The 24,035-nt window shown below is 38.8% G+C and overlaps 5 non-coding genes across 5 annotated transcripts; 4 read left to right on the top strand and 1 right to left on the bottom strand.

Moving 5' to 3' along the window:
* Positions 1-2,770: 2,770 nt before the first annotated feature.
* On the top strand, positions 2,771-2,889 carry LOC126620477 (5S ribosomal RNA). The gene has a single exon (XR_007622513.1). It is a non-coding gene; the product is annotated as a 5S ribosomal RNA (ribosomal RNA).
* Positions 2,890-3,266: 377 nt separating this feature from the next.
* Positions 3,267-3,386, top strand: LOC126620479 (5S ribosomal RNA). The gene has a single exon (XR_007622515.1). It is a non-coding gene; the product is annotated as a 5S ribosomal RNA (ribosomal RNA).
* Positions 3,387-3,752: 366 nt separating this feature from the next.
* On the top strand, positions 3,753-3,871 carry LOC126620489 (5S ribosomal RNA). The gene has a single exon (XR_007622523.1). It is a non-coding gene; the product is annotated as a 5S ribosomal RNA (ribosomal RNA).
* Positions 3,872-4,254: 383 nt separating this feature from the next.
* LOC126620482 (5S ribosomal RNA) lies at positions 4,255-4,373 on the top strand. The gene has a single exon (XR_007622517.1). It is a non-coding gene; the product is annotated as a 5S ribosomal RNA (ribosomal RNA).
* Positions 4,374-15,207: 10,834 nt separating this feature from the next.
* Positions 15,208-15,281, bottom strand: TRNAV-AAC (transfer RNA valine (anticodon AAC)). The gene has a single exon. It is a non-coding gene; the product is annotated as a tRNA-Val (tRNA).
* Between the last annotated feature and the right edge of the window lie 8,754 nt (positions 15,282-24,035).

Here is a 24,035-nt window from a genome sequence, read left to right on the forward strand (position 1 = left end):
AGGATGGGCGCTATATGTTGTCTTAAGGAGGCATGGCTGCCTCTTCACCAAAGTTCAAATCAAAACGACGGTCAGATGGGCCAGACATTTTCAAAAATGATGAAGGAGAAATGTGGTCCAATAAATCTCTGAAGTACAAAAACAATGGGAAAATTCCTACAAGCAATAACTCACTGAACTTACTTCTTGTACACAATTGGTGCCCCTATAAAAGAAAGGGCAACATGGCCGTTTGTTCAAAAATCAAAGAGGCACCACTCTCCAGATTTCGAGAAGCAGATTTTCCTGAGTAAAATATATCAACAATCCCCACACGCAACATCAGCTCATCGGGTACGACAGATAACTTTGCCAAACATCTCTGACAAAGTTTAGACACATAAATTTTGAAGGTCCAGCTACCCTACCATTACCCACAAGGGTAAAGGAACAACACCACTGCTTGATAACTGAAAAGTCCCTATGTGTGTCAACCTCTGTGATCCGTCGCAAGGCAGACTGGCAAAAATGCCCAACCTTTACTCACATCGAGAAAACATTCCCAACAGGATTACTTGCTCAAAAATCGAAGAGTCACCGCTCTCCGAATCTCAAGAGCCATACTCCCACTAGGATTTCTTTCTCGAAAATTGAAGAGGCACCACTCTCCGAATCTTGAGGGCCAGACTCCCACCATGATTACTTGCTCAAAAATCGAAGTGGCACCGCTCTCCGAATCTAGAGAGCCAAACTCCTACTAGGATTGCTTTCTAAAAAATCGAAGAGGCACTGCTCTCCAAATCTCGAAAGCCAGACTCCCAACAGGATTGCTTTCTCAAAAATTGAAGAGGCAACGTTCTCCGAATCTCAAGAACCAGATCCCCGACAGGATTACTTGTTCAAAAATCGAAGAGGCACCGCTTTTTGAACTTCGAGAGCCAGATTTCCTTGGATAAAGCTTGTCTGCAATCTTCACAAGCAACATCAGCTTTCCAGATACCACAGACCAATTTTTCAAAGTGCTCTGACAAAGTTAAAATATGTGAATCTTGCAGTTTCCACTGCATTGATATGATCGAGAAGGGTAAAGAAACAACGTTACTACTCACTGTTGGGACAATTCCTATATATGTCGACCTTCATCCTCCACACCCAGGTGGATCTACAAATAAAAAAAAATGCTTAACTTTTCTTCACATCCGAGAGGGCACTCTCAGCAAAGTCTTTCGAAATACTCAATTTCCCCCCGATAATACCTCTGCAAATAAGCCACACTAGAGCAAGAGTATTTCATATCATCAGGGTTAAAAGCAAGAGTATCCCATATCATGTTTTTTCCCTGTCTTTTCCTTTGCCCTTGTTCTTACTTGCAAGACAAGAAGAAAAAAAGCAATCAGTTAGCACTTGGAATTAAGCTTCCAGTCAGGAACTGACTACCTGGAACTCCTTGCTTGATTACTTACTTGGCATTGCTCTTGAGTACTCATCTTCAACATCTTATGCTTCCAGAAAAGATACCACATCTGCCTGAGGAACAGATAAGGCAAGTGAGAATGATACAAGGAAGCATGTGAAGACAAGCACAACAGAACATGTGCCGATTCATCTATTACTTTGTCAACAGCAAAAGTATCCCATATCATCAAGGTCGAATGCACTCTTGATTTGATGGACTTGTTTTGACCCTCAAATTCTTGAGTCGACTTTATACTCTAGAGGAAGCCAGAAAACCCTCCAACCTAGTTCAAGAATGAGAAAAATCAACCGGAACTAGAAATCAAACTGCTGATCTGAGACTAATTGCTTGGAACTCAGATTGCTTACCTTGTCTGTCACCTCTTTCGGCAGATCTCCTCCCTCAGAAACTTAGGGGACTCCTACAATAGGGTTTGTATCGGGCTTGACCAAGTTCAAAACTACAAGTAAGCTTCAAGTGAAATTGATACATTACCTTGTGCATCTCCATTGGTTAAAGATACCACCCCTGGATGGCGGAAAAGTACTTCCAGAGAAGATGCCACATCTACCTATAAGACAGATAAGGCAAGTGAAAACAATACCACACTTCCGTACTTAGAAGTTTCGTGATTACTCAGCGGCTTGGATCTTGCAAGTCCCCAACTGAGGAGTCTCCCTCACTTGGGAACTTAAGGGAGCACTGTTTGTACCATACTTGACCAATCCCGAAACTACCAAGCACCAGTCAACGTTATACCGTCAAGGACCTAGAAGAGTTTCCCTCCAACCAAAAGGCCAATGAAAGCGCGACACGTGTCAATATCAGAGGCCAATCACAACACAACACGTGTCAATGTCATAGCAAAGCTAGAAACTCTCTTCTATAAAAGGAGATCATTCTCCCACAATAATCCCTAATGTCATTTGTACTAAATCATTCACTAGTACTCACTAAAAGAGAGCTTGAACCTATGTACTTGTGTAAACCATTCACAATTAATGAGAACTCCTCTACCCCGTGGACGTAGCCAATCTGGGTGAACCAGGTACATCTTGTGTTTGCTTTCCTGTCTCTATCCATTTACATACTTATCCAAACTAGTGACCGGAGCAATCTAGCGAAGGTCACAAGCTACACACTTGTTGTACCAAAGTGTTCATTGATTTTGTGCATCAACAGTCTTGATTACTATTTTTGAAATTCGACCGAACGTTTGAAGCCGATGTGATTTGCACATGCATAAAGGTTACAGGGTGATGGCCAAAGAAACAATTATGTACAATTACAAGTCATAGACTAACGGATGCGATCAATTACAAGTCATAGACTAACGGATGCGATCATACCAACTCACATGCACCGGATCCCATCAGAACTCCGAAGTTAAGCGAGTTTAGGGGAGAGTAGTTCTAGGATGGATGACCTCTTGGGAAGTTCTCATGTTGCATCCCCTAGCCTTTTTTCTTTTTTTTTTCATAATTTTTTTTTCGTACTTTGAGCGGCTTATTTGTGGCGCGCATCGTTTATAACCAAGTCTCGTGCTTGGGAGATGAAAGAAAGGAATGGGAAAGACTATTAATTCTATTTTTTAAATTTTCGAGGGATCGTCTTGATTAATATTCCTTGGGAGATGAAATAAATAGATGAGAAAGACTATTAATTAAATTTATTTATTTACCTTTTTTTTGTTAAATTTCGAGGGATCGGCTTGATTAATATTTTTGAAATTCGTGCGAACATTTGAAGCCGATGTGATTTGCACATGCATAAAGGTTACAGGGTGATGGCTAAAGAAACGATTATGTACAATTACAAGTCATAGACTAATGGATGTGATCATACCCAACTCATATGCACCGGATTCCATTAGAACTCCGAAGTTAAGCGAGTTTGGGTGAGAGTAGTACTAGGATGGGTGACCTCCTAGGAAGTCTTAGTGTTGCATCCCCCACCCTTTTTTCTTCTTTTTTTCATAATTTTATTTTTACGTATTTTTGCGGCTTATTTGTGGCGCACGTTGTTCATAACCGAGTCTCGTGCTTGGGAGATGAAAGAAAGGAATGGGAAAAACTATTACTTCTCTTTTTTGAATTTCGAGGGATCGTCTTGATTAATATTCCTTGGGAGATGAAATAAGTAGATGAGAAAGAGTATTAATTAAATTTATTTATTTACCTTTTTTTTGTTAAATTTCGAGAGATCGTCTTTTGAAATTTGTGCGAATGTTTGAAGCCGATGTGATTTGCACCTGCATAAAGGTTATAAGGTGATGACCAAAGAAACAATTATGTACAATTACAAGTCATAGACCAACGGATGCGATCATACCAACTCACATGCACCGGATCCCATCAAAACTCCATAGTTAAGTGAGTTCGGGAAAGAGTAGTACTAGGATGGGTGACCTCCTAGGAAGTCCTCGTGATGCATCCCCTAACCTTTTTTCTTTTCTTTTTTCATATTTTTTTTTTTTTGCATATTTTTAGCGGCTTATTTGTCTTGCGCGTCGTTCATAACCGAGTCTCGTGATTGGGAGATGAAAGAAAGGAATGGGAAAGACTATTAATTCTATTTATTTGAATTTTCTAGGGATCGCCTTGATTAATATTCCTTGGGAGATGAAATAGATGGATGAGAAAGACTATTAATTAAATTTATTTATTTACCTTTGTTTTGTTAAATTTCGAGGGATCGTCTTGATTAATATTTTTGAAATTCGTGCGAACGTTTGAAGCTGATGTGATTCACACATGCATAAAGGTTATAGGGTGATGGCCAAAGAAACGATTATGTACAATTACAAGTTATAGATTAAAAGATGCGATCATACCAACTCACATGCACCGGATCCCATCAAAACTCCGAAGTTAAGAAAGTTTGGGCGATAGTAGTACTATGATGGGTGACCTTCTGGGAAGTCCTTGTGTTGCATCCCCTAGCCTTTTTTCTTCTTCTTTTTTTCATATTTTTCTCAACTAAAATTAGCAAATCAATATATCAAATTGAAGCTCGAGAAACAAGGAATCAAAATATACCGTTGGGTTCCTTGATCGTGGCGGGAAAATGGCTTGAAAGCCGCTATATTCCTTGCCGAAAACTCGGTTCTTTACTCTTGCTGATTTTGTGCAATTTCGTCGTTCAAAACACACCAACACAATAAAAACCGAACCATGAGAATAAAATGAGAAGGTTTAGAATGTTTTTGAAGCTTACCTATGTCGGCATGGGCTAGAGGTCGCTGGAGATGATGAATAGTGGCCATGGTAGCCACGACGCAGTAAGACATAGAGGGAGTTGGGGTGTTTTCCCCATGTTTCTAGTTTCTGGGTTATAAGGGTGGTAACTTTCGTCGAAATTGCTGCTTGGTGGTGTAGTTTGCCGGAGGAGCTATGGCGAATAGTAATGGTGTCATGGGTCCGACAGAAAGGAAAGAGAGTTTGAGGGAAATGAAAGAGTCCGAGAAAGGGAGGTGGGAGGGTTTATAGATGATGATGGTGCTCGCTGAAGTGGTAAGGCTAGTGGTGGTGGAGGCGGTGTTGTTGTTGTTGGTTGTGGAAGCTCAGAGAGAGAGTTGCAGAGATGAGGGGGGAGAAACAAGGAGAAAGAAATGAGGGAGACGATAGAGTTTAGGGAGGAAAATGACACGGAGAAGGAGGGGAAGTAAGGTGTGGGTCCCATAGCCACAAAAACCCACCAAAAAAATTAATAAAATAAACAAATATCAAACCCTGATATCTAGAATAGTGAATTGACTACTTTACCCTTCAACTTTGTAATTCAGTAAAATGTTCATCGTAACTCCGAATTTAATTCTGCTTACTCCTACATGCTCATAGCAACGAGTGCTATGTGAATAAAAATAAAAGAAAAGTTCCTACATGTCATAGAACGAGTCAACGAAAGTCAAGGCTTTCTTCATTAGGGTATATTTGTAAATTCATGTTTTAAATTTATAAAAACTGAAATATTTGGAGACAGGTTGTTACATCTGGTCTCCCATTGTTACCACTCTCTCTCAATATCAATTGGACTTGGACCTGAAAGCAATCTTTCTAAAAAAAGGAAAACCAATAGGAAGTGCCAAAAGACAAAGTGAACAAGCTGCACAAGAACTTCTTCAACTACAACACACTTATCAACTATTTCATCGTCGGGAAAAATAAAAACTCAAGAAGGGAGAACACGAGGCTTTCTTGTTCTACTGGTACAATAAGTTCATCTTTTGTACTAAGTTAAACAAATGCCTTGTTGAGAACATGTCAGTGGCTGAAGCCCTGGCCAGTGGTCACTATCTGGCCCTTATTCTCACCATTCTTACCAACCTTACACACTTCCTAGCGAAGGCAAACTATTGAAAAATCAACCAGCACCAGAAAGGCCTACTCTGGGTCTTCCAACTCTAGTTGCAGGTCTATTTTACCACTTTAAGGCCAAAGAGTTTCAATTTTGATTCTTCTGAAGTAATGGGCCTTCAACTGGCTTCCCGCCCCACCCCAACTCACTCAGCCGAAAAGATTTTTAAATATTTCTTCAACCTAGATGACCTCACCAATGATGATTTCTTAATATGTCGTCGAATAGACTATCATTTATCTATCAGACTTCCCACATCTTTATGGGAGGAGTTAGAAGACACCGATCTCCGAAAAAACTGGGGATCATTTGTAATGGCTCTCAATCTCCCTTTCGGTTGTGATGCTAAGCGAGCCAGTTGAGAAGTCTTCCATCCCTATTTTGTGGCTCGACAACTAGGCTATCTTCAGGGCTGCCCCATGCCTCTGCTCACTTCCCGCTCACTTCTGAGCCAATGACGACTCTCTAGTTCTTAGGAAAGAGAATGTGAAGAAGTGGAGAAATAGTTTAAAGAATGGTGCACCAAATTTCGCCTTCGGCTAAATACCCCTAAAACCCACGGTACCTGTACCCTTGCTGATTGGTGAGACATTTACACCAAAGATTTCTTTAGCACGTTAGTTGAAGAAACCATAAACAAAATCTTTGGTGATCTACTAAATAAAACTCTTGCTCCAAAATCCGGAGACACGACCCAAGGTACTTTTATTCCCAATGTTTTGCTATATATTCGACCTGACTTTAAACTAGTTGTTCCAGTGGCCATTCAATAAAGCGGGCTGAAGTAGTCGCAATGGTCGCGACTAAGAAAAAACTCGCCCCTCCCCTAAAGAAGGTTGTTGTTGCCGAGACCACTTCTCCCAAAATAACTTCGACCACCACAACCCTAGTGAATACTGCTGCTGCGTGAAGGGAAATTTATGAGATTCTAGAATGGGATTTCATAATGACTATCATGCATATACAAATCAAATTTAATATACGAAAGCAGCGGAAGCATTTATAACATATTATCAAAGCTATAGTAATGCAAATCCCCTTCAAGGTTCATAGGTTTATATATAATGCATCAAAACAATTTTAGAATCAAGAACAAAGTGAAGGTTAGTCTTATACCTCTTGATCTAGACTTAAGACCAAGGATGGACCACCTCCAAGGCCTTTGCTCCTTGAAATCCTTGAGCCTAGCTTCCCTCCTTGCCTCCTCCACTTTGTTACAATGAGTGCTCCTAGGTTCTCTTCAAGTTCCCAAAGTAGGAAACCTCTAAAGATCCTCACCCACTAGTGTAGTGAGAAGGATGAAGGAATAACCAAAAGGGTGTAAGAGATGTTAGTAAAAACCCCCCTTTGGTGGCCGGCCTTTGTGGTTCAAGATGGCTATTTTCTTTTGCCTCTTTTGTTGTTCAAAACTCACAAAAACCCTCATGAACTTTATCTCTATAAAGTTGCTTATATAGACAAAAAAGAAAACCTAGTCAACACTTGACTAAATATCTCACCTTTCCTCACCTAAAGTGGCCGGCCCCTTTGTGTTGTTTTTGGGCTTTGGGCTTTTGTTATTTCAAGTCATCCAATGCTTGAATAAAAGCCCAATGGGTTTAGGCCCAATGGGCCTAATTAAACCCGAACGTTTCTTTAAGCCCAAAACGATCTTTATCGCTTTTATGATTTCTTTAGACTTTTCTAAATTAATCACAACACATAATTAATCCAATTAATTGTTTCCATCATCCATTAGTTACTCACTACAATAGTGTTGTGGTGAACAATCTTTTAGGTTCTAATTAGCAAGGCAGTGAGGTGATTGGCATTAATCCAATTGCTTATATTTAATTCAATCACTTAGTGAATTAAAACCTCATTTTAATTCACCTTTCTTCTTTGACGACTACATCTAATCATCTAGAAGAACTCACAAGCTATGAGTGACATCTAACCATATGTCATAGCTACCCAAGCTAATGTAGAAGTTTATTCAAAGAACCTAGTCAGTTGGAATTACAATGTAATTCAATCCTTCTCTAATACAATACTCTCAATCACATCATTAGGGTATGGATATATCATGTCAAACCCCTAATGTGATTATTCCTTCTTATATGATCCAATTGAGTCGTATAGGAACGCTTTCCTTTATTACGCTCGATACTTCGGCCGAAGATTCTCGAATCATATCTTAGAGTATTCTTCCTCTCTTATCGAGGATTAGAGATTCCTTGTTGCGCATACACTTGCCTTCATGACTAAGTGGCTTAACCCCAATTATGCCGTGGACACCCTCGAATGGGGAGACTTTGACATAATCAAAGATTAAGTACTTAACCACAAGACAACGACGATGCCTCAGGTCTAAGGATTACTTACATCTTTCCAACCATTAGAGTTACTTGCTTGACATGTGAGTAGACCTCCATGCAAGTACTCCCGTTTAATTGTGTTCAGTGAACTCATTCCCTTAATGAGCACCTACATACTTGTCTTAGTGTCACAACACGAATGGGGTGAGACTTTCCATCCTTCCAATTGAAGCAGACATAGTATGTACCGGTCTCCGCATTGTCAGTATCCCTCCGACAATCCAACGATCAGGAACCTTTTTGGACATCTGGTTATATGAAGAAGGTCTCTGTAGTCTAACATCATTAGATTACTTCTTCAATCGATCCATTGTCCATGGATACACTATTTAGGACATATTTCGTTTATTGAGATAGTCCTAATTCGTGTCTTTGCCATTTGATGTATAACATTCATCCATACATCCATATATTTGTCCTGAAAGATTTCTTCCAAAGATTGACTTTCAGGGCATATTTCCAACACTGCGCAAGCCACTATTACCTCAACTGTTCCTCAAAAAGTGGCCTCGACTATGCCAAATTCGACAGATATTGTTGTTAGGCCAATGGTGACGGGTAAACGACCCCGTCCCTCGACCAGGACAACTATCGACGTCGCACAACCTCAACACGGATGAAGAAAGGGCACGTAAGATTTTCATCATCTTAAGCCAAGACATAAGAGCGACCATTCCTAAAACCACTCATCATCATCATGTTGCTAAGGTACCCATAAGGATGCTACCAGATCCTTCGACCCTAACTGCTAACCAAACGGCCACTGCACAACCTATGGCAAAACCTGCCATCTTGGTTGAACAGACAACACATAGCTCAGTAATCGAGGAACTTGTAACTCAACCTCTGGCCGGTCCCCAACTTGACGTAACCGTTGTCAGTCTAAAAACCGACTCTATTCTTGACGAGGCAATGGCCGACTTCGCCACAGCGACTCTCTTATCCAATCCAAATATCGTCATTGTACTATTCATTTTGGTCAAAGAGGTATATGAACACTCTAGCATTCATCTTATATATCTAAATTGACTTTGCTGAATTTTCTTACTCTTGTTATTAGAATGGCAACAACGAGCCAAGTCCTTTAGTGAGACGTCCTCGACCAGCTGGGTAACCGAATGCTACTCCCTTTCCTCTGGATAAAGGCGAGGCTATTGCATCCATTATGCCTAGTCTAGGCCAGGGTGATACCCATCCACAGGTCGAAGCGACTAGCCGCACCAATCCTAAGGCAACCGTCGAAGCCAGTAGAGACGTCGATTCATCCTCATGACCAATATCTTGGCATCCCTACCCAAGACGTCACCTCGGCCTTTGTAAGTCTCTTTTCATTTCAATTTTTACTTGTCTTAGATTGCAAAATTGAAGTAAAATTGTTAACTATCAGGTGCCCAGTTGTTCATTTCATTGAAAATTTAGTGTGCTGAAGGGCATTGTCTATATTTCGTGGCCACGAAGGGCGCCAAGCTCAACTTCCCATGAAGGTTGTACAAATAAAAAGGTTAGAGGAGGAAATCTAAAAGAGTGAATGATGAAAGAGAAATGTTCTTAGACCTATTGAGAAGTGACTTCGGCCATATCTTCTGGGTTGTTAGTCAAACCAGAGAGCTTAATGGGCGAGCCCAACATTTAAGAAAGCTCTTGAATTCTATCCTTCATTAGCCATATGAATTGAAGAGTTGTCTTAAACATTGGGCTCACCCATTAAGCTCTCTGGGTTCTACTAACAACCCATAAGATATGGCCGAAGTCACTTATCGAAATGTTTAAAACACACTTATTTTTTGTCATTCATTCTTTTAGATTTCCTCATCTAACCTTTTTGTTTGTATAGCCTTCATGGTAAGTCAAGCTTGACGCTTATCTTGCTAGCACATCTGGGACAGCAAACCCTTCTGTAGCTCCGTTCGAGTCTAATGCTCTGACCAAACTACAAAAAACTCTATCCCTCTCAGCTTTGCAAGCTTTTCAAATGAAAGGTCTCGATTTTTCCAGAGAGTGCCTGAACAACCTTCTAGCTGACGATCTGGTGAGCAATGAAAGTTTTGTTCTCTTAACGACTGTCTTAGAGAAAACTTGACTATAATTTGGTATTTTTGAGAAGGCCCTTCAAGTTGACAAGGACCTAACAGCTTATCAAATTTTTGAATTACAAAGGAATTATGCATCGATTTCTTGTCCTTATACTCCTCAACAAAATAGATTTGTTGAGAGGAGGAACATGCATATTATTGAGACTGCAATTACTCTATTGTCTATTGCTGGTTTGGCTCAATCCTTTTGGTTTCATGTATGTTCTTATGTAGCATACTTGATAAATCAAATGCCTACAAAGATTTAGCACATGGATTCTCATTTTTCTGCTTTGCATAAAAAAATCCCTTAGTTAAGTCATTTAAAGATCTTTGACTCAGCTGTTTATCCCTACATCAGACCATATAACAGCAACAAACTTTAGCCTGGGTCCATTTTGTGTATCTTCTTAGGCTATGCAGTTGGTTATAAAGAGGTAATTTGTTATCAGTTACAATCCAAAAAATTACTGATTTCCAGGCATGTCATCCATGATGAGGGTATGTTTCCAGCAAGGTTAAACACTGGGCTATCTTCTTTTGCTTCCAGACTTCATACACCAGTTATTGTTACTTAACCATAGGGATGTCAGCCAGAACATTATGTTAATTCAATTGATATTTAAAGTGCTACTCCAAATTCTTCATCTTTTGGGTTTATTGAACAGGAATTTGACAATACAATAGCTCAAAGTGTTACTCCTCCTTTACAACCATCTTTGTTACCTATCCTCGATTCTTCTCAACTTCAGGTACTTATTCCCTTTGAATCAGCCTTTAGTTCTGATAGTTCCTCAATTACACCATTATCTTCTTCTAATGCTCATCCCATGCAAACTCGGTTAAAACTGGTGCTATTACTAGGCCAAATTATTCAGCCTTTTTACATAATTCTACTAGTTATACTGATGCTCAGTTTGAACCATCTGAACTCAAGTCTTTGCTTATCAATGCTACTTATGTGAGTTACACTGGTTATACATTTCTAACTGATATTTGTTATATAGAGGAACCTAAAACTTTTAAAGGTGCTTCTAAAAGTTCAGTTTGGCAAACAGCCACGGAAAAAGAGTTTGATGCTCTCAAAACTCAGGGCACTTAGATTTTGGTTCATCCTCATTTTGATAGGTCTGTTGTTGGTTGTAAATGGGTCTATAAAGTCAAAAAGCATTTCAATGGTACTATTGCAAGGTACAAAGCATAGTTGCTCAAGGTTTTACATAAGAGCAAGGAATTGATTATTCAATTACTTTTAGCCTTGTTGTAAGGCATTCTATTGTGAGAATAATTTTGGCACTTGCAACTTCATAAGAATGGTCTCTTCATTAATTGGATATCAAAAACACTTTTCTTTATAGAGATTTGCAGGATGAAGTTTATATGTATCAACCCCATGGCTTTGTTGATACACAAAAACGAACACATGTTTGTAGGCTGGTTAAATGTCTCTATTGCCTTAAACAGGCACCTAGAGCTTGGCATTCTAAGTTTACAGGAGGATTGTTAGCCTTGGGGTTTGTTGTATCCTCCTCTAATGCTAGTCCTTTCATGAAAAATGATGGACTTAATATGGTCATCTTGCTTCTCTACATTGATGATATCATCATCACAGGATCTAATTCATCTCAGGTTCAGTCTATTATTGATACCCTTAGTGAATTATTTGGTCTTAAGGATATGAGACCTCTTACCTATTTCCTTGGCCTTCAAATTCAATATCAAAGCAATGGTGATCTATTTGTTAATCAAACTAAATATGCCAATGACTTAATCAAGAAGGCTAGTATGGAGAATTGTAAGGCTGCTCCAACACCATCAACACCACATACTCAATTGTTGCATTCAGAAGGAGTTCCATTGTTTGATCCGACATTATACCGTAGTCTTGTTGGTGCTCTTCAATATTTAACATTCACCATACTTGACATTTCTCATGCTGTGAATGTTGTTTGTCAATATATGCAAACCTCTTCACCAAAGTTTTTCTCCAGCCTACAAATGGTCATTTCTTCTTAGTCAAACGCATTATTCAATATCTTCAAAGTGCATTGTCATATGGATTGACATACAAGTCAGCCTCTCCTACTACTATTTCAGCCTATTCTGACTCTGTTTGGGCAGTAGATATCAGCACTCGTAGATCTATTACAGGCTATGTGGTGTTTCTTGGTTGTAATCGAGTTTCTTGGCAGTGTAAAAAGACAGCTTCAGTGTCTCACAGTTCCACAGAAGCTGAATATAAGGCTTTCGCGTACTGTGGTGCGGATGTGTGTTGGATTCGCTCTATTTTGAAAGATTTACATGTGTTTATACCATAACCTCCTCGTTTACATTGTGACAACTTGTTTACTCTTGCTCTCAGTTCCAATCCAGTTTTTCACTCTCGTATCTAACATCTTGATACCGATTACCATTTTGTTTGTGAGAAAGTTTAAAAGAAAGACATTCTGGTCCAGTACATCTCAACAAAGGAACAACCTACAGACCTCTTCACCAAAGGATTTCACAGTCCAAACTTTGTTCGATTGAGCTCCAATCTTAATCCTTGGTCCCCAGGTTAAGCTTGGGGGGGAGGGGGTAATAACAGAAATGTTAATATTAGTTAGATAGTTCCACTTGTCAATTGTATATTCGAACACTTGTCATTTGTGTATTGGTTGCTTAGAATGTAAGCTTTGTAATAGCGTAGCTGGGAAGCTAACATTTAGCAGCTATATATAGCTGATGTATAGTTTTAGGCGGTTAATGAAAGATTGAATATTCTGAGCTTATCTTTTCATCTCCTTCCTTCAAACTCTGAGTTCTTCAATTTCTCAATTATGTGCTTTAATTCCTTTAATTTTAGCATAGTTAAGAAGTAGAGACTTGGATTGATCATTGGTTTGCGCTTGGAGTTAATATTCCCATGTGGAATTATTATTTGCAAATATATGTGACGGCAAGAGAAGTATTCCCGCAAGGGGAAGAAACTTTAGATCATGTTTGGTCAAATAATTAGAAGCCTAATTAAGGAGACAAGTGACTCGGTAAGTTCATAGGGCTAAGGGAAAATAAGTAGCCAACATCTCCTTAGAATGGCTAGTGGGCTTAAGGGCCTACGAAAATGGATGAGAGAAATTTATCTACAATTTTCTATTTCTTTAAGTATGATGAATGAATTATTGATGGCAAAGAAAAGCAACCACAATGTAACGGAATAGTGGAGGTGGCTTAACTATTTTGAGAAATGGAATATACTTAAAAAGAATGTAAAAGTAATTTGCTTCTAGAAAGAGATAACGATTATCTCTTATGATTGCAATTTTAAGGTACTAAAAAGTTGGAGATCTTCTAGCAAATACCTTAAATGTGGGGGAGTTTACTCAAGTGTTAGCAAATTACTTATCAAGTCTAAACGCATGTTTGGAGGAATTATATTAAAAACAGCTACTCTCGAATGAAATATAATTTCATAAATGGAGGTGCACAACATAAGTGATAGTCACCAACCTAGTGGATCCAATCAAATAAAGTTTTGACTAGAGAGTAAGTTGTATCATTGAGGAGAATGGGTTAAAAGCCTACGTCTTAAGAATCACCATAATGGCAACCCAACCTAGCCGACTGGAGATCCCAAGATCTAGGTTCAAAGGGACAACAAAATTGTGGATGTTTCAATGGGAGCACTGCGGACATAATCTCCTACCCAAGTCCTATGAAGAAATAGTGTTATCTGCAGCGTGTTTAGGATAAGCTTTGATTTTAATGATTCCTATACTTGGAAATAACAAGTGGGGTATTGCATGATACTCTTAATGGGAAGTCACCTACCTTGAGTGAGGAATGGGGCCGTTCCTGTGAGAATTTTCTAAAAGGCTTAATTCTGCAATCATGGGGAATCGAGAATTGTTCAGGACCAAAATGAACACAACAGAGCAACCACGGGGTGTCAGGAAGTGTATTGTGTGATTACTATTGTCTTGGTTTACACAAACGACTGAGCAATTCAAGACATCGCGTTCACTGATTAGCCAAGTAAATCCGATAGTAATTTACTACGGAAGGTTCAAAGCCAAAAGCTACCTATCCCAAAGTGGTACTTTTCCTATTGAATTCTCTCTCTAATGTCTGCATTGCCATTTGCTTAGTGTTGAGTTAAATTTCCATTCATGTGGGGGATTGTTGGAAAATTTAATATTATTTTTATTATATTAAATCAATTAATTGAATAGAAATTAGAAGTGATGCATTTTGGTAGAAATAGGTGTCTATCCTAATGAAGAATTGTAGTTTTTGACTTTTCATGAATGATCACATACTTTCCAAAGAGATATCTCAAATTCTTTAAATAGGGAAGTCCCTTATAAACATAAATAGCTTTTAATGATACATATATTCATACATATAGTGCACTAAATATTATAGAGTCTCACTGAGTCCATATGAGAAAGTTTTCAACACAATCATGGTTTTATGGAGCCTTGTGATTTGGAATACAAGAGTGTGATCGTTGTATCTTGGGAGATAACCGCCGATCAACCATGAGTACCGTATGCAGCATAAACTTGTCTTAAGAACAAATTGTCTAACACTTGCCTCGACTGTATTTCCATGTTTTTCTAATCTATTATGTCATGTTCATTTAACATTGGTTACTCATGTACATGCATTAATTTTGATATATAATTGCATGAATTATTTCTTAATTTTCTATTTGATTTAATGTAGCAATTAGACCCCAAATTCATCATCTACCATTATACCTTAATTGGAGATAAGAGCTTAGAGTTGTAGTACTATTCCAGCTGGAAATTGGTGAACCCAATTTGTTACCACGCCCGCTTACAAGTTACAATAAGCACAAGGTCTAAACCTCTTCCTGCAATTGACAAACTGGTGCTTGCATGTCCATGGTTAGCCTGAACGAGTTGGTGAAAATTTAAAAAACACTTGGCAGAAGTAAAATGCATTAGTTAAAATGACTGGAAGAAAAAAGCAATTAAACAAATGGCTTCGCCCGGGTTCGAACCGGAGACCTTCAGTGTGTTAGACTGACGTGATAACCAACTACACCACGAAACCAAGTTGACAACATCTTCACATTTTATATTATTATACGCAGTCGATACGAACACCAAGTTCTTTTCCGTCGATTTTCCATATTGTTTAAAAGGAAATGATTCCTATGTCATCTTACATGTTCCTTTATATTTTAACTCTGTTGGGTTAGTCATTTTATCATTTCTAAAGGTCAAGGAGATTTCATGTATAGGTTTGTGCTTCTTATAAACATGTGCTAGTTTGGATGGTCAAGCAATGTGCCTGTTTTCTTGCACATCGGTTTTGTTGAGCAAAAATTGTATATGGTATGTAAACAAGTAATTCACTCGAAACAATTTTACCCTCATTTTTCCGAGGAGGGTTTTATTAAATTGAGTTCGACCCATTCTAGGCTACGCGCCTATTAATTATGACCCTTCTTTTTATAAAGGAATACCCTTTGATTCTAACATGAAAAATAACGAAATTTGGGGATTTTGTGTTTGTTTGATTTTGCGATTGCATCTAGGTAGAGCCGTAGATTACCTACGTACCCTTTTGTGGGATCAAACCACTCGTAGTTCTTTTGATTTGAGTTTTGGGTTTTTACTGAGTGAATGACCCACTAAAAAGAATTGGTGTTTGGTATATTTGGGTGAAACTTGGTGAATGAACCAGGGATTCGATTTTGGATTTGTAGTGAATTTGGTCGAATGAACCAGGGATTTGATTTGGATTTGGGTGAATTTGGCTATAGTAAACCAGGGATTCGATTTTGTATTTGGGCTTTGTGGTTGTGTCTATGAAGTGGTACTAGACTGCCTATGTATCCTTGTCAGAATCAAACCGGCATAGTTCGAAATGTATTTGTTTGGATTTGATGCCTTGTGCAATTTTAGCTCATGCAGGAGAGGCACAAACCACTTGGAGCAGCTTTGTGCCATTTGGAATTTGAAGTGGCTTTGTGCCATTTGAGACTTGATGTGGCTTTGTACCATTTGAGACTTGACATGGCTTCGTGCATTCAGATTTGATGTGGCTTTGTGCCATCTGAGATTTGATGTGGCTTTGTGCCATTTGAGATTTGATGTGGCTTTGTGATATTTCATCAAGTCATATTAATGGACGTCTTTGCGGTGATAGACCACCCATTGAGTTTGATATTTGAACTTGGCTTGGTGCCTTGAGTTTGAGAGGAACCATAGGATGGTATTTTTCGTCCATATTTTTCCTATTTTGCTTGTAATTGGGCACAAGCAAATGAATATCCCTCCAATGGATCGTGTCGCACTCCAAATTTTGCTAGGATTTATTTGTACGACCAGGCTGAAGTATTGCCTATAAGACTTAACCCAAATCATGTTAGCATGCTGTCTAGATCACGATCTCTGAGGCAAAGAGACTTATTTGGAGCAGTCGTTATCGCAGCAAAAGGAAATCTTCTACTCACTTGAAGCCTTTATGTTCTTATGGTGATAGAACCCTTTTCTTAAGGAATTCCTACATTTATAGTGGCAATGGCAGCCAACTTTCATCTATCGTGGAAATATGGTTATTGTCCCATTGCACCAATTCTCAATTTAAATGGAGTAGTGGATTAGTGGTAAAATACCTTAAGTTGTTATTTCAAAGCATTCTGAATGTGCTTCCACAAAAATAGGATGTTAACTTTTCCACGTATTCAAACTGTATAGAATTATATTATCAACATGTAACATCTCCTTTATCACAACTTGCTAAGTCCAAATAGGATTATATTGCCATAATTTGAAAGTCTTTCATAGGAGTTTGCCCATTTGAATCAACCGTGTGAAAGGATGAGGGGGTCTTTGATTTCCCTGCAGCAAACTTCCCCCACATCAGTGGCGAAGCCACGTGAGGGGTGGCGGCCGCCACTCCCCTCGCCGGACAAACAAGCCTAGAGCGCTAGTTCACCCCCTCCGCTCTTGACTCCTAAAACGCTGCAGTTGATTTTTGGAAGTAAGCTCTGAATCACCGGCAGGGTCTCATTGGGTTCCGGCTTAAAGGCCAAAAAGGAGGTGCACAGGCGAGTTGTGTCCGTACAGTTCATTGGGCTTGAAGAGAAAGCTGTGGAAAGGGTAATTTGAAGGAGAAAAAGGTGTAAAAGTATTGGTATTGGATTCCATTGAAGCTTCATTGTCAAGAAAATTAGTTCAGAAAAAAGGAAAAAGTTGAAGAATTGTGAAGTAGGTTGTGGAAAAAAATGGTGGCTTGATCAATTGGTGGGGTGAGATCAAAGATTTGACAAATTGGGTTCTGTTCAGCTGATTGATTGCAGTATATTGGTAGCAGAAAAAAAAAAAAAAAAGAAAAGGGAAGAACCGGGAAGTGGATTGTTCTAATTAGCTCAATTTATGGGTGTGAATTGTGGAAAAATGGTGTCTTGATCAATTGGTGGACGGAGATCAAAGATTTGACAAACTGGGTTTTGTTCAGCACAACAAAGTGACAGCAAGAACTTTGATGGAGAAGCACAAAGTTGAGTTAAATTGATTTGATGGGTTTAGGAAGAAATAGTAAGACTTGCAGAGAGCCAACCACCTGGGGATATTGTGGACCATTTGATTTTTTTGGGTTTTTGACTAAATTGCCCCTTTATGGCTTTCTAATCTTTTCTTTTTCTCAATCAAAGAAAGGGAGGTGAAAAATATATTGGAAAATTGGAGCCTTTATTCACTCATTAAAAATAGAAGAGAGGTGATCTCAAGAACTCATTATACTCAATTTTAGTTTGGAAATCCTATCTACTTTGACCAAGTTCAAATAAATTCAATAATAACTTAGAAAAACTAGGCTAAAACTCTAGTTGTGTACATCAATTTGGTTGAGCTTGAATAACAAGTTATGAGGAATTTTTCCCCTCTCCAATATGAAAGCAACTGCTTCGATTGAACTTTGCACTCTTTTGAATTTCACTCTTCCTCTCGGTAAATCCTGGCTTCGCCACTGCTTGCAGAGTTTTTTGTTTTTGTTTTTTTGTTTATCGTCAAATGATAGATTTTGTTAAATTAGCCACTAACCGAGTTTAAACCCACGTCATAGTACAAGGGCTCAAGCAAAAATATGCTCGTTGGATTGATTATGCAATGGCAATATTGGTGGCTGAGGTTCTGCTTGAACGGGGACTGATGGTTCTGATAAGGTTGATGATGAAGCTTTGTACAACCTCGACATCCTTGTGAGCTCTTTGCCGTGATTGGATTTAAATCACCACACCATCTACTCTGCTTGTATTTGGGAACAAGCAAAATAAATGTGTCCGTTGGTTTTGGGCTTTTTTGTATGGATGGGATGCATATGGGCATGGCTTGGACTAGCTTATGTTTCCCTCCAAAGTAAATTAGGTATCCCACTTTGTGGGACTCTTCCTTCAATTTGTGGGGCCAAGTTTTGAATTGGCATATCTTCTTTATGGGATTGGAACCTTATGTGAACAGCACTTTAACTTTCCTAACTGTAGGACTACATCATTTCCTTTATTGATTTCAACACTGAAGCTTTGTGCAACACCCCCGTGATGAACAAGATGTTTTCTTTCTTCTTTTCCTTCTCTATTTTCCATTCTTTACTGTAGCTTTCTTTGTTTTTTTATTGTTGGATATACGTCAATAATCTATAACAAACTTATATATGTTAATAATAAATGCGAATAAATATTTTACAGCATATAAACAGAATGCAATATACTTAAGCAGATAAACAGAAGATCGACGCTTACGTACCGCAATGTCCTTGAAACAAAAATTTTGTCCCTACTCAATGTTTGTAGTTCTACATCAGGATTCAACGATCAAGTCAGAGTTTCAGCACCTGAAAACTTAACTTCTGGCGAATTTCTTTGTGGTTCTCTCAGCAAGAATGCTTTAGATTGTAGAAAGAGAATTATGTTTTTCTGTATTCTAAATGTCATGCAAATAGATGTATATATAATATAATTATGCATGTTCGCAACAGATATGGAGAAGGGATTCATCTGTTGGGAGACATCTTCTCAGAGGGTTGTTTGCTTTCTGTATTCTTTCACCACACTTCAGACTTCATCTGAAAGAATGAGTTTGTTGGTAAAAAATAATTAATTAATTAAATCCGAAAATAATTAATTAAATAATTTAATTATTAGAGACCAAGCCCAAGAGCCTCAAGGCCTATCTTTTGATAATTAATTATAATTAAAGTACACCCCAAAGTCCAATCCCAATGGTGAACCCAATTTTATTTTTCATGGTCCATCATTCCAATCACTTTCTATAAAGGACAAAGCCTTATAAAGTGAGGGGACCTTTTGGTGGTGAACAATGTGGGACAATGAAATTCTACTCAAAATTTGCAACAGTTATCCTAAATTTAATGGGATCTTTACAAAAGATATACAACCACCCAGCAGCTTCGGTCCTTGAAATCACAGTAGAGATTGCTTTGTTCATCATCTGTGTGTGATGCCATTTTAGTTGTATTTTGACGGCGGGAGGAGTGACTTTTTTTGCTGCTGTCGGTGGAGAAGGGAGAGAGAGAAACCCCGTTTGTTCCCTTGCTGCTGTTGGCCAAAGGAGTGCGGAGTGGTGGCTGTGCGGCGGTTTTCGCTGGAGGGAGGAGCAGGCTGTGGTGCTCGTGCTAGCCATATAAGGTTATACAATTAAAACACAAATTAAGGAATGACAAACTTGATTCCCATTGTAATCATGGTACTCGAGCAAGGAAGGTGAAGGGCAAGGCAACATGATCTTCTACAAACACTTAGCCAAATACAACTATTCTATGGGAAACATTATGTTGAGTGTTCTAGGGTTTATAAGGACTGGTGTTTTTATCTATGCTAAAAGTTAGGGCTTTCATCCATAAAGAAAATTTAAACTTACTTTCTTATCCTCTAAGTCAAGTATCATAATCATATTCAATTAAGGATTCCATCAATCCTATTTCCAATATAAGACACCTTATATAGGATTGATATCTTTAAGAGATCAAATCACAATCAACATTTTCTCCAATATTTCATTTTCTTTATTTTCTTTTAAGCTTTGCAGTCTTCAAAACCTTCGTGGTTTAGAGATGTCAACTTTTCGGCACCTCCATGTCTACGTGGAAATCCTTGACTAGCAGCAGATTTCGTCCTTTCCCGTAAGGATCACTTTTTGGCACCTCCGAATCTACCTGAAGACATGTTGTGTCGAGAAAATTCTTGACAAGTAGGTTTCAACTTTTTCCGTAAGATCACTTTCCGGCACCTCCATGTTTACATAGAGACATGTTGTCCCGAAAAAATGCCTGGCGAGTAGATTTCGATCTTCCTTGTAAAAGATCACTTTCCGCACCTCTGTGTCTACATGAAGACATGTTGTGCCAAAAAAATGCTTGACAAGTAGATCCGAGCCGCTGAAGATGAACATCTTGGAGGAGTTCACTTTCCGGCACCTCCGTTCCTGCTATGCCGAGAAAGTTCTTGACGAGAAGACTTTGACCATCCTTGCAGAGATCGTCACTTGCTTCATCTTTCAGGGCTTTGTCCGAGAGTCTTGTCGGCAAAGAGGCTTCGTTGCAGAGTGCATTGTTTGACAACTTGTGTGTATTTTGAATTGGTATTTCCAACATGAATTGGGATTTTGAATTGGTATTTTGCAGAGATCACCACTTTATCTCATGCACAGATAAAGAACAAAGAAAACAAATAGGGTTTTATACCTATATTTTGTTTAGAGTTTGCCTCTTGAATTTATCCCTTTCCTAGGAGTGATTGGGTTTTCTTTTGAACGGAAAGAGATTGGTTGCTTCTTCTTCTCCTGCTTCTCGGTCCACCTAGATTTCTCCAACCTTGAATTTTAGCGTTCCTTCTCCTGATGCCTCACAATTTATGCAGCGTTTTTTTCTCTCTCTCTCTCTTTTGTTGGTCTCCCTGTGCCCTCCCTAGTTTTCTACCGTCTCCTCCTTTTATTGTTTGCTTTGGTTCAATGCCTTTTTATATGCAAATAGTGGACATGGCAGTTGAAGTTAGTGGGTGAATGCTAATTTCCTGGGATGTGGAGAGGTTGAGAGAAAACCATCACTTGAGTGGAGAACGTGGGAGTTTGGAAAGTTCTGGACACACACGAGCTCTATATTTGGTTGCCAATGTAGATGACAAACTCGGTCACATGCACGCCATAATATTCAGAAAAACCTGCCCATATAGAATTGAACAACATTGTCCAAATTATGAACAGTATTTGTATGGCAAGAAAATGAAAGGAATATATTTGATTTTATATCACATACTTTGCCAAACAACCTAGTTCTCTTATCCAACCCCGAATTTCAACCAAATGAACGTTGAGCGTATGCATGCCTCTAGTGCTGCTGATACAAAAACTGCATATGATAAGTCTGTCCACATTCATCCAAAACACTCACAAAAACAAATGAAAGGGACACATTCAAACTACAAAAAACTGCATAGAATAAACTCCAAACCTTCAATAGTAGCAGTACCAATTTGTCTTCGTAATAAGTTCAAATATAGAACAATGATCGCCAGATGTCTACTCCTAAAAAAATTTCAAAAAATAATTCACCAAAAACTAAACCCCTTAGTTTATAATTTCCACATTGTTTTTCTGGCTAATAGCTATAGTAGTAAATCCATATGAAAGCAAATGTGAACCAACCTACAAATCAACAGTGGAAAGCTCGCTTATATATGCATGCCAGTCCATATTAGTCCACATGCTACCGGTCCATATGTCGTACTATGTATGCATGCCCGCTGATATTGAGAAGCTATTGCACGTGCTTACTTGATTCGAAAAGTGGTGGAATTCGAATTGAATTGAAAACGAGAGAGAGAGAGGGAGATTCAATCCGATTTAACTGCAAAAATGGAGGTACTGTTGTGCCAATGAGAGATCAAGATTAGGCGGAGAGATCGAGGAAGGGAGAAAGAGATATCAAGAACTAGAGATTGGGAAAAGAGATATATAAAGAGGGGAGGGGCTAAATTGCAAAGATTTGTTGTCAGGGGCAAAACTAAAAACTCATTGTTTGGGCCAGTTTTATTGGGCTAGACTGATGTTGGATGTCCCACACGATACGCATAATCGTTACTATTTTTATGGCATGACACTCTATATCACTCATCCAAATCCGAGATGTCGCCATTGCACTCTAAACGTCGGTTCACCATATAAAGACATAAGACCAACGGTACGTACTTTAGTTTACTCTAAAAGACATTATCTTTGGATAACTATCCATCCTCAAGGGGAACATGTTGCCTTTCAGAAGCATAGTTAGGGATAATTGTGGGACCATGATTTTCTTGGGCCGAAGTAAAGATGCAGAATAGCATTCCTCAGAAATTCGGTCATGGACTCAGCATCTCTGAGTGGAGCTATATCAGACGAAACAACAGTGTCACTATTATCTTAATTCAGGGCAATAGGCAAAATCTGAAACGACTCTACTGGATGACCTTGTTCTGCAAGACACGAGATCTAATCCTGATAAGGACACAATCAGATTCCTCATAAGTCTTGGAGTTCCTACAATTTAGGAATTGGAGTGCGCCATAAGTAATCACACTTTTAAGATGATGCAATATCTAGTCCTAGGTATCCTCTAGGATTCTTTCAGTTTAGTACAAGAATTCTATCTTAAAAAGGTCTCTCTCCTAGTCAACATAAATACACCCATCTAGGGTTCATCTCTAGTAATGCATTCTTAGCATACTAGTTCTCTTGCCCATTGCTTGAGTCTAAAATTGTTTACTAACTTGACCATCGAATAGACTAGCACACCCCTCCCCCCTTCGGTCTTGGGCTAACTCACGGTTGTTTCTTGTGTTGCAAACTTGAATATGTGCCTCCACTATTCGCGGTGGCGCGCATATTTGGTTCTAATGTTTCCTCATGCTATTTTCTTCTTGACAAAGCGAGTTTTGATGGTCATGAACTTCATTGTTTTTTAGCACTTTGTCCCACTTGGCGGGCAAAAATGTTCACCCTAAAAACTACAGAGCCCAAGGCATGCAAACTGATCAATTAATAAGCTAACTACGTTTTTCTAGTGAATGCGGGCGTGTTAACTCACAGCCGAGCTCGGTCAGGTGAGTAGAATGGATGCGGTGATAGTTGTGGATGCAAATTTCCGCCTTCTTCTCCTTTGAAGAAAATGCACCTACAAAATAATAACACCTAAGATTAAGGCCAAGAGCCTCATGTGCCCACGATGAATTGGGGGGGCTTTGGCCGAAGAATCTCCGATGCCAAATTTAAAATTTTAGAGAGAAAGTGTTTAGGGATTTTTAGTGAAAGAATGAACTTAGCTTTTTGGAGAAAAAATAGGACTATATATAATGGTGTAGCCGGCCCTATTTGGAGAAATAGGGACCGACCACTTATGGTGGTTTTTTTCAAATATAATTGCAAGATATTACATAATATCTTGCAATTAATTTGGTAATTAATCCCAATTAGAATAGGAAAATTGGAAGTTGCCTTTTGAGTGGGGATTTGATGAGGAGTGATGAGCGAATTTTAAATAAATACAATTTTGATCACCTTTGACTCTTCCTTGATTAAGCCTTATTGTCCGCTGCTTGCTTGTGGAAATCCCGGTATGCCTCAAGGGTAATTTTGTCCTTTTAACCCAAAAGTCCACATGTCGCCTACGTAATTTTCCTGTTTATTTTTGGCTCCACAAATGCCCCCACACTTGCTGGGCTGCTCGTAGGAAAGAGTAGCAGCTGTAGAGATCTCCAACTTTGATGCAGATTCCCACTTGGACCTGGAATTAGATTCTTCTAGG

This window comes from Malus sylvestris, chromosome 4 (genome assembly GCF_916048215.2).
Source record: "Malus sylvestris chromosome 4, drMalSylv7.2, whole genome shotgun sequence".
Classification (NCBI taxonomy): Eukaryota; Viridiplantae; Streptophyta; class Magnoliopsida; order Rosales; family Rosaceae; genus Malus; species Malus sylvestris.